The 11,148-nt window shown below is 38.3% G+C and overlaps 1 protein-coding gene across 2 annotated transcripts in view; it reads left to right on the top strand.

Annotated features, from left to right (window-relative positions):
* The first annotated feature begins 506 nt into the window (after positions 1–506).
* The window catches only part of A1CF (APOBEC1 complementation factor), a 71,644-nt gene continuing 61,002 nt past the window's right edge, over positions 507–11,148 (top strand). For both annotated transcript variants that reach the window (XM_058671736.1, XM_004583385.3), the window contains exon 1: positions 507–600. The gene's annotated coding sequence lies outside the window, so the exon portion shown is untranslated. The remainder of the gene's footprint in view (positions 601–11,148) is intronic.

Below are 11,148 nucleotides of genomic sequence, written 5' to 3'. Positions count from 1 at the left end.
CAGCTTGCATAAAAATTGTATCCCCCCTTCCACACCTAAGCTGGCCTACATCTAGCTGCTTGGTTATATAATTACTTTGTATTTTTCTGTTTACCAGCCAGTGCTTATCTACACACTTGACCTCAAACTCGATACTGAATTCCATGTCACACAGTGATATAAAAAAAAGCGTAAAACAAAAAAATATTCTCCCTGGTTATGCTACACTGATTTTTACTTTGGCATACCAAAAAACAAGAAAGATAACATTAAAAAAGCTTTATTGCCCAAATTGCGGTGATTTCTGGATTTTAACACATGATTGCACATGAGTAAAATAGCTTCAAAATAATATTGATGCCAGTTTTAAGTTTGAAGCACAAAACAAGAGTAATTTTGTATAGTGTGAGGGCTGTTGTGACCCAATTATCTGGTCAAAGGGCTGGATGGATGCAAGAGACAGGGTGAGTTAAAGTTTAACTCCCAGGAATTGTAAACCAAACCTAAAGCCACTGAACCTTTGGAGCTTGGTATGATGATTAGAATATAACCAGAGGGACACGTTGAATTCGCCATAATCAAGGAAACCTTTTCCGGGTGGGGATCTCTGAAATTACTCAGGTATGGTCCATGTCCTTTTTTCTGTTTCAAGTTCGTGAGACTGCCTTGTACTATTGGTGGGAATGTCGTGAAAACAGCTTTTACCCTCTCCTACTACTGAACCTAATTGAGGGAATAGTCTAGTTTGGTTTTAGATGGATTTAACAAACTGAAAACAAGAAAGTAATTAAGAGTGTCCTCACAATCTCAAAATGAAATGGCCTCTCTATGTTGTTCTTTGACTTAAATGATTTCTGAAGCTAAAAAAACCAAACCAGAAATAGATGTCCCTATGGTTTAAGAGTGCAGCTAATGCTCCAAGGATTCTATGCTGTAGCCACATAGCAGGGAACTTTGTAGCTGACTGCCTATCCTGGCTGTAGGACCCTGGAAATAAAATGTCAATAACAAGGACAAAAACTCACTTAGCATCACTGCAGATTTTTTAATTTTCTGAATGGGTCTAACTCCTATCATATATTAGACTTCATATATTCAGATATTCCCTGCACTACCATAGTCACCATAGAAAATTTCTTGGTCAATTCTTGTTATTTTCTCTCTAAATTCTTGCTATTATCTCCTATTAACCAAAAAAAATCACCTTAAGCTATTCACTTTTGAATCTAGCAAAAAAGCAAAACATGGTCAGTCATGAAAATAACTGGCTTTGAGAGTGTTAAATCTCAACCATGGACCAGCTAATTATTACATCATTTCCACAGTTTGGGCAACAGTGGATGTATACTCACGTTCTTGTTTTATTCATTCCAAAAAAAGATCATTCCAACCTAAATATGAGTATATTTTACCTAACAAAAGAAATCAAACAAGTTCTTTAAAAAGAACATTGCATTTCCACCAGAAATATCCTAACCTCTAATTGAATTATTTGCCAATGTAAGTTCCAAGGAAAAATGGACTTTGCAGTATGATTTCAATAGGTATTGTGCATCTCAACAAAGATGAGGAGCATTATTTCTGCAATTTACAGGAATATTGTTTCATAAGGCATCTGTTAGTCTACTCTCAATATAATTTAGGAGCGTCAAAAGTATTTTACTTATGTCTGAATCATTATTTATAATAAATGTTGGGAAGCATGCAATAGGTAGGCTTGTCAAAGTGGAATCAGTTACCCATCAACTAAATGAAGCCTTTTTTCCCCTTGTAAATACAGAAAACTAGGAAAAATACTAGTAGATTCATTCTGAAAGATTTATTAATTTTTGTTCATTTGAAAGTCAGATATAGGGAAAGAAAGGAAGATCTTCCATCTGCTGACTCACTCCCCAAGTGCCCGCAAGGGCCAGAGCTGAGCTGATCTGAAGCCAGGAGCCTCTTCTGGGTCTTTCATGCAGCAGCAGGGTCCCAAGGCTTTGGGCCATCCTCACCTGCTTTCCAGGCTACAAACAGGGAGCTGGATGGGAAGTGGGGTCACAGGGACATGAACCGGCGCCCGTATGGGATCCCAGCACATGCAAGGCGAGGACTTTAGCCGCTATGCTACCATGCCAGGCCCAGTAGGGTCATTCTTAAAGGCTAGTCTTGCTGGGATGACATCAACACTGCCCATTTTATGTAATTTGTACAATGTATTGTTCCAATTTTTGTATCACATGTAAAGGTAGAAAGAATGTAGTACGTCACTAAAATCATCAAAGAGATAGAAAATATAATATCATCTGCACTTACACTAAGTTAGTTTTATGTCATTCCACATATTTCTTATACAATATTCAGTGGGTGTGAATAACTGTACATCAAAAGAAAAAAATGGCCCCATTGTCAAGAATGTTTAGGCAGTGAGTGTCAACCAAGTTAAAACAATGTCTTGGTACGACAATGAGAGTTTTAAATAACGACATCCATAGATTTACTCAGCAGCATATGGTCAAGTACATCTCTAAGCACTTTCCACACATTTATATTTTTCCTATAACAACTGTGTGAAGCAGCTACTATTATGAGAAGAATGAGGCACAGATAAATTATGTGTCAGCTCCAGGTCCCATAGCAGGTGCTAGAGCCAGGCTCCCCAGCACAAAGTCTGAGTAACCATGATACTACCTTGTAGTTGCAAGTGCTGGAGATTCATCAGGCCCATTAATATGTTCATTCATTTTTGACAACAGAGAAGAGAACATATTTTATTTCCTAAGTTTGATTTATAAGGAATATCTTCTTTCAGGAATAACTGTTCATACTTCTCAGAAGCAGATGCCTTGCACCCAGATGATGTACGAACAAATGGTTTTTATGGCCCACGTCCAGGCTTAATAACAACCTGAATTCACTGAAAGGATCATCATGGAAATCATCACCATCAAACACATCTCAGCAGGCATACAGCCTAGTCAGATTGCACCAAACAAGATTATGCTTGTTGAAGAGACTTTGGAAATTAATCACAGAAAGGACACTGGGCATTTCTCCAGATAGAGCCAGATTGAGTGTGTTTCCAAGCCTTCCTGGGTTTGTGGCTTCATGCGCATTCTTTGACTTCCCTGAATCTCAGATTTCTCAAATATTTAAAGGCATAAGAATCTAGAAATAGAGTTGTGTGAGGACTGAATGGGAAGACAAAACAGGCTATAGTCCTGGTGCTTAGGAATTCAGCTTACCTCTCTTCCTTTCCATCGCCTTATTTGTAACAATCTCCAGAAAAAAACTTCCTGCAACTGTCTGAACTTACTCATTAGTGTCTTTTAGTCAAAATATTACTAAAACAGTTCATATCAGAAACTGTATATATATACATCTATGTTTATATATAAACAATGAAATTTTGATTACTCATAACTAATAACCTTACTCTGTTTATGAGAAAATCTGTTTTTAATATTAAGACACACACATATTTTTCAGAGACCACTGTTTAAGAATACTCATGGTTAAAAGCTAAATACCCATTTCACTCAAACCCTTGGGACACTCTGACACAGTGTACGTTCATTTCCTCACACAGTTGGTTTTAAAAATCTATTTCAATTATCGCCTACTAAAACATTGTTGTCCCTTGGAAAGCTGGGTAGTACTTTGGGTACTATTGCACAATAGTTTTCATTACCTTACATGTTTTTAAATGACTCAATAAGTTCAAACAAGGCAGTATTGAGCGACAGAGGATAAACACCATTTTACCTTATTCATGGAAACGTAACCAGGTTCCTCTGAAGTGCAGTTCTAACAGCTCACACTATGTCAGGAAAGCAGGTGGAAAAGCGGCAGTGTTCCTGACTCACTCTATACTAGAAACACAAATCCAGGCTGTCCCGTCACCTGATACGGAAAACCCAGGCAGTAAGAGTCAAGGGTTTCCTGCTGATCAACTCGAGAGGCATGTTGTTTCAGATAACTAAGTGATTGGCTTCAAAATTTAGTTAGAATTTTTTATTTAATAAGCTGAGGTAAAATGAGATTCATGCTGTTCCAACCAGGAAAACAAAAACTTTAAGCATCTCGGTTTTGTAAGAATGAACATTTTGACTAAATTCTGTTGTAACTTTGAAACCTGATACTTTACTTTTGCAAATATAGAAACAAAATCTTTTTCATCCTCTGTGAAAACATAATGAAATATTACTAACACATTTCATAAAAAGCATTTTCCAAGTTTGTTTACTCCAGCAGGGATCAGTGCCTGGTGATGTTAAGACAGTAGCAGTAATAAGGATGTAAGGCAGCCTCCTCTGGCTTGCATAGGTACCCACAGGGTTGTGTGCCAGTCGGAAGGCTAAAGAGAATAAATATATGACAGTTTGGCTAGACAGAATGTGTAAGAGAACAAACAATTTATAACTCCATAAAATGTCACTTTCAGTGGGGTTGGAATGTTTTTCCTTCCTCCATCAGTTAAAATATAATCCTTATTTTGGGATATTCAACCAAAGACAGCTAGATTTTAGTCACAAGATTAACTCCTGCAGTCGCTTATTTTCACAGCATACTCTAGTTTATAAGAGAATCTCTTATAGAATATTTTGTGGGGGGTTCTTTAAAAATGCTGAATTTCTTCATAGTAAATTTGATTGGGCTAGTTTCTTTCAGGTGGTGGAGTCATTATTCATCATTGCAATGTTAAGGTGATTTTAACTGAAAGAGGTTTCCCCCTACTGTGTTTAGATAATCACAGTGCTGATTATATAGTGGGCCTTTAGCTACTTTACTAGACACTGACAGGTTCACCAATCAATTCAAGTGCAAACAGCGTACACACAAAGATAAGAGGAAAACCAGTCCTATGTTGGTTCAGGAAGAAAAATACCCCTAAAAAGATTTAAATTAGTACAGGCACTATAACTAGAATGAAGGTAAGGTCCAATTTCAATTGCTTTTCATCTCCAGTTATTTTAGCATTTTTCTATTCAGTTTTTATTGGGATTCAGTTTAATGCTCATCTTTCTTAGCTGGGCCCTTCAGTATGAAGTAAATTGGTTTATTAGATGTAGTTAAATCACAGTGCCTCTTATTATTTTCAGAAGTCAGAAATCAGAATCCCAGATACCATGCCTTTGGAAGAGGGTAGGGATGAAGTGGCAGAATGGTTTTGGCATATGGAGATATACATACCAGGAATTCTCTTCCTCATTTTCTTGAGGATTTCAGACAGAGCTTCATGGTATAGGAAGTCACTGTCAACTAACTGGAATTGGCACCCTATAGCTATGATGATACACATCATAACCCAACTTTAACATCTCCTATTATGTGCCAGCATTCAGGTCAATCCATTTAATCCTCCCTCTGGAATGGATACTGTGTTATGCAATTTTTCCAACAAAGCAGCTAAGGCAGAGGGACGTGAAGAATCTTGCCCAAGGTCACATTCTAATAAATAGTGGAATCAGGAATAAATCCTGTCAATCTGGCACAGACTATCCTGGCAAGGCAGGATAAATGAAAACAGTGTGAGCTAAGGCTTGGATCTAGAAGCAAACTACAAGAACCTTCAGTTGTCAGAGGAAAACTACATGAATCCAGGGATACTCTATTATGAGACATGGAGTGTGAAACTCCAGCCCTACAGTGGACCCTTGCCATGCTACCAACTCCCACAATACCATTTTCAGTCCAAGCCCATTTCACTGCATGAGTTTTAGGAGACAGGTTAATTAGACATGCAGGACTAAGAAGACTATTTCCTTCACTAAAATCACACCCTTCTTGCCATGCCTAGATTCCCAGTCTAACATGGAAGAAACTCAGAAAACTAACTCAAAGTGGACCCCCTACTGAGGAGACTCTGAGGCCCAGATGATGGAAGAAGCATGAAGGAGACATATGGGTCCACATGGAAGGAGAGGGGGAAGGCAGGCACAGGCACCATGAATACAGTGACATGTTAAATTATGGAGGCATTGCTAAAAATACCAAGCCATTGTCCTGAATGATTGGGCTGTCTTACACACAAATGCTGGTTGTGTGTGACGAGGACACAGCACCTCCCATCTTAAGTGTCTTGCCTGAAGAACACATCCTGCTCGCCAGGGAAAGGGTAATTGGGCTGTGAGGTCTGTATCTGCTAAGGGAGTTCCATATTTAAACTGGCCTAGTTTGAAACTCTGAAACTCAGATGCTCCCTGACACCAGTCTCAGCAGCCCAAATAGACATTCACTTAGGATAACAGTTTCCAGAACTTCCTTGTTAAAATACAAATTAGTTGGGATGCAGACAGAGTAACTAGTCTGGCACAGGCTGTGGGAAGGAAAGTGAGGAGTAGTAAACTTTGAAGGCAAAAAGACAGGAAGGGCATTTGACCGAGGGAGCAAGTGATGGAAGGGATATGAAAAGCAGGTGTTTGCTAGATCTTTGATGAAGAATGTTCCTCAAATTTGATTTGGAACTAAAGTCACCACGTCTCTCCTATAGAGTGTAACAGGCCATTGAAACGGATACATTAATTTGGACTAGAATCATCCAGGGAATGATATTATCTGAACCCTCACAATAATTCTAAAAGAAAAACTGTAATACTTAGAAAGTCTTGTTTTCACTTCCTCTGCAGAAATAAGCAATGATGTTTGATTTTTTTATAATAATAATGCAATAACAGAGCTGCAAAGGATTTCTTAAAGCTTGATGACCCAAAGCTCTGATTTACACCATTGACCTGGCAAAGAACAAAAACACTATATGTTAGAAAGCTCTGAACCCAGAATATCAAGGTTGAAATCGCGGCTCCAGCACTACATGATCTTGGCCAATTTTTTTTTTTAATTTCTGCTTATCTCAATTGGAGTTGTTTTAAGAATTTGACAGAAATTACGTATGAACTGTTCAGGACAATACCAAGTAAGTATTCATAAACAGCTATCACAGCTATCATTCTTATCACACTTGTGTGTGTATCACGTAGGGTTGTATAGAAGAAAGTTGGTTGCCAAGGAGAGAAGCTATGAAGGGAAAAGAAAGTTGTTCGCTATAGTGCAATGAGGTGGTTGAGAAAGTAAGGCTATTCTTACCACTCTCTGGTGGTGCAACTTTGAAACTGCCTCTCCCAAACTCTGCTGCAGCTTTTCAAGGCAGAGATGTGCTACTCTATGTCCATCTGGGCCTCTTACTTAAGTCAGTATAGAATGATTTGTAGACACTTGGGTCATAATTAAGGGCAGCAGAGTAGAAATACAGATCCTCCTGCCAGAGTTCAAATCTCTTGGGTTTAGTTAGCTTCACAGTCACAGCAAAGCAGGATCAGTGCTCAAAGCCACTTGCGAAAAGGCAGGTGATGCTTGAAAATAGGGTGGTTGTCAGCAGAACAAAAATGCAAGCATGGAGTGAATTAGCCTGCTCCAAAATAGACCCTTGTAACCACCACTGTGACTTTCTGAAAGCTCAAATCCCTAAAGAATAAATTGAGGGCGGGTAGGGAGTAAGGTAGCAGAGAGGGTAAGTGGGGCACCAGGACCGCAGTGAAAGGAGTTATGGGTCATGGTCCATTTTAAAGAAATGGGGGCTTCTCTTAAGCTCCCGTAGCAATTACTGGATAATCCATCACTTCCTTCTCTAAGGTCTCAAATTTTCTGGAAAATTAACATATACCATATTAAATTAGAAGCTTATTTAAAAAAGAAATATATTCGGTGTATGTTTTAAGTTTCAAACTTAGCACAGTGTTACGTAGTAAATATACAACACTAATATTCTCTTCTCCTTTCTTCAACTAATTCCTGACCATCCATCAAACTTGTCTGAGTAGAAAAAAATTACATGCTGGACATGAATGAAATACACAGTTGGATAAATTTGACAGGTATACAACCAAAAAGATGACATTAACTGACAGAGTGGTGAAATGTGGAATCACATAAAGCATTTTAATAGGAGAGCAATAAGTAAATAAGTTTCTCTAAAAATTTACATTAAGTAAATTTAACCATTGTTACGCAGATAGGGTTAGAATTAATAAACATCACAGCTGAAGGAAGAGGTAATCATTTAGCTATGATCTGATGGTAGCAGAGATGATAATTAACAACAATCAGAATACAAAGGAAGTGCAGCACATGAGGAGGACATGGCTGGCTAGAGAAAAGGAGTCACTAATTTGGTAAGGGCAGTTATGTTGGTCCATATAAATTAGCATAAAATTGTAACAGATAGCCTGGTTAAAGGGAAATATAGACTGCTTTTCACTGCAACTCAGTGTCATTGTAACAGAGTTCTAGCTAGATTTTATAAGCTTTATTCAAAGGAACACATATATTTCATTTGTCAGTAACTGTCAGTCTGGGTGAGAAATTTCAACCTGACTTTCTCTAAATTGGTCTGAGGGCATCACATGCGGACCTAAAGTTCAAAGGTACAATGTTAACAAAGCAAGAGAGAAAGATATGTGTGCAAGTGCATACATATACATATATATATACACACACACGTATATGTATATATACACATATATATATACATGTAGATACATGTATCTACATGTATATAGGAAGAAGGGGCAACAGTAGGCTAAGAATGAGTGAAATACAGCATTCCCAACTCATCAGAGCTCCATAATACTGATCCTAAGACTACTGAATAAACAACTTAAAGATAGCTACCTTGTCATTATCACCACTTTTCCAAATTTATGATTCCACTTTAAAATCTAAAATATATGCAAAGAAAATCTATGCTTTTCATTAAACTCTGTCATTCTAGAATTTCTAAATTCTGACACATTTTTCTCAGGAATCTAGGCACACTGAAAGAATTTGGTGTCACTGACCTAAGGAAAATAACACAACAGCCATTTGTGGTCTGAGCTTATGGGAACCAGCACAATGATATGGCCATCAGAATCACTAACATATGCACAGTCAGGATTATCCAGAGAAACATAGCTGATTGATGGATAGGTAGACAATCATTTATTACAGATAAAGTTTTATTATGAAGCATTGGCTTGCGTGACTATGCAAATACAAGTTCCAAGATTCAGTTTGTAAACAGGGGATCTGATGTGTAGCTCCAGCCCAAGTCCAAAGGCTCTAGAATCAGGAGTGTAAAGGGCATTCCAGTTGGTATTGCCAGGCAAGAGATGCAAGAAGAGACAACGTTTTTTCTTTTTTTTCTTTTTAAGATTTATTTATTTTTATTGGAAAGGCAGATATACAGAGAAAGTGAGAGACAGAGACAAAGATCCTCCATCCACTGGTTTACTCCCCAAGTGACCAAAATGGCTTGAGCTAAGCCAATCCAAAGCCGGGAGCCAGGAGCCTCCTCTGAACCTCCCATGCTGGTGCAGGGTCCCAAGGGTCAGACCATCCTCAACTTCCCTCCCAGGCCACAGGCAGGGAACTGGATGGGAAGCAGAGCATCTGGACATGAACCGTGCCCATATGGGATCCCAGCGCATGCAGGGTGAGGATCTAGTGACTAGGCCATCACGTTCAATCTTCAACAATTCCTTTTAAGTCAAATGGCCAGAACCAAACCAAGGGCCCAGGTCAAAGCATCACACAGGCATAGTTTTCCTAAGCTTTTTTGTTCTATACATATCTTCAGTTAGCTGAATAAAGCTAACCCACATTAGGGAAAGCAAACTGCTTTACTCAGTCTACTTGTTCAAATGTTAAGTTTATCCACAAAACACCCTCACAGAAACACCCAGAATAATATTTGGCCAAATGTCACCTAGTGGCCTAGTGACAGTGCCACATCAGATTAAGCCATCAATCTGATCTTAAGCGTAGCAGACAGCTCCTCATGTGGTTTGATATATCCATTTCCATCCAACTATCCACTTCTTTTAACATCTGCAGTCTCTTTCATTAACACTTTGCAAAATATTTTTGAAATTAAAAAAAATCCATCACTTCCTAGTTTCCAGTATTGATATTACAAATCAATGAGGAGAATTCACTATTTTGGAGTTTCTGATACCCATGTTAAGTTGAGCACAGCATGGAGGATCATTAAGACAGAGACTTGCTGTTGGAGCTAATTATTAAGGCAAGGACCAAGAGAGGTCTCTCACTTGGTGGTGGTACCAACACCAGCCACCAAGAGTTTATTCAGTCTTGTGTAGATGACACATTCATTTCTAACATGACTTGCCGCTACACTCACACACCCACAGGTATTTCACAGAAAAGTTGAAATAGAAGGTGTCCTAGTCCCCAGAATTTGGCTTTCCATAGTTTTTTTCATGATATGCATTTTAATGCACTTTCTGAGGACTCATCATGCATACACACACAATGTCACACACGCATGAGCTATGGAGCAATCGGAAATATCTTAGCCAGGGAGAAGGCAGAAAGGAGGAAGAACAGGCAAAAAAATGTAAGGACAGAAAACAGAAAGAAAGTGAAGACCAAGGCTTCATGAGGTGCCCACCTGGGAGAAGACTGTAGTTAATAGGACTGGAAGGATGTAAAAGGTAGGAATCCACAGAATTACTTAGACACTTCATTGTCAACCTGAGTCAGTTCCTTCCTGATCAGCCCTCTCCCTGCCAGAGCCTTTCTCACTCTTTCCTTTCTCTACCTTACAGCTTTTTGCTTCCTCTTCACATATAGGGCTACAACAAAAATTAAAAATAAACCTTAACCCTAACTCACATGTATAGTGGTAAAATAACTACATTTTTGGTTGGTCCTTACTGAAACTAAATGAAAAATCAGTTAAGCCAGAAACTAGTAAGAATGATTGTTTTGTGTTTTTTGTTTGTCTCAGGTAATTCTAGGTTGATATGTCTAAATGCCAACAATTTTGAAAACATTTACTCATTAGAAATGGTAAGACTATAAACAAAAATGGCAATCTGATTAAATTTGGGATCATCCCTCCTTTTCTCATGTAATTATTTTCTAAGTTTTCCTTTAGTATTTTAAAAATATTTTTAACCTGAGTATTCATCTAGTCTTTTTGTCAGGTGGAGTGAAATTAATGGCTCTGAATTACTTTGTTTGGACATTTAAGACTTATAAATTAGAACTTAAATCAGCTGTTATAAACTCAGTTGCATTTTATTTACCACCTGCTAGGGAGGGGGTGCTTTAAACCACATCATTTCCTGGGCCATTTTCCAGACTAGAATCACTCTAGAGCTGGACAGGATGATGTCCAAGGGCTAG

The sequence above is a fragment of the Ochotona princeps genome, chromosome 13, assembly GCF_030435755.1.
Source record: "Ochotona princeps isolate mOchPri1 chromosome 13, mOchPri1.hap1, whole genome shotgun sequence".
NCBI lineage: Eukaryota > Metazoa > Chordata > Mammalia > Lagomorpha > Ochotonidae > Ochotona > Ochotona princeps.
The sequence above is the reverse complement of the archived record's forward strand: the minus strand, read 5'-3'. Positions and strand labels throughout refer to the sequence as shown.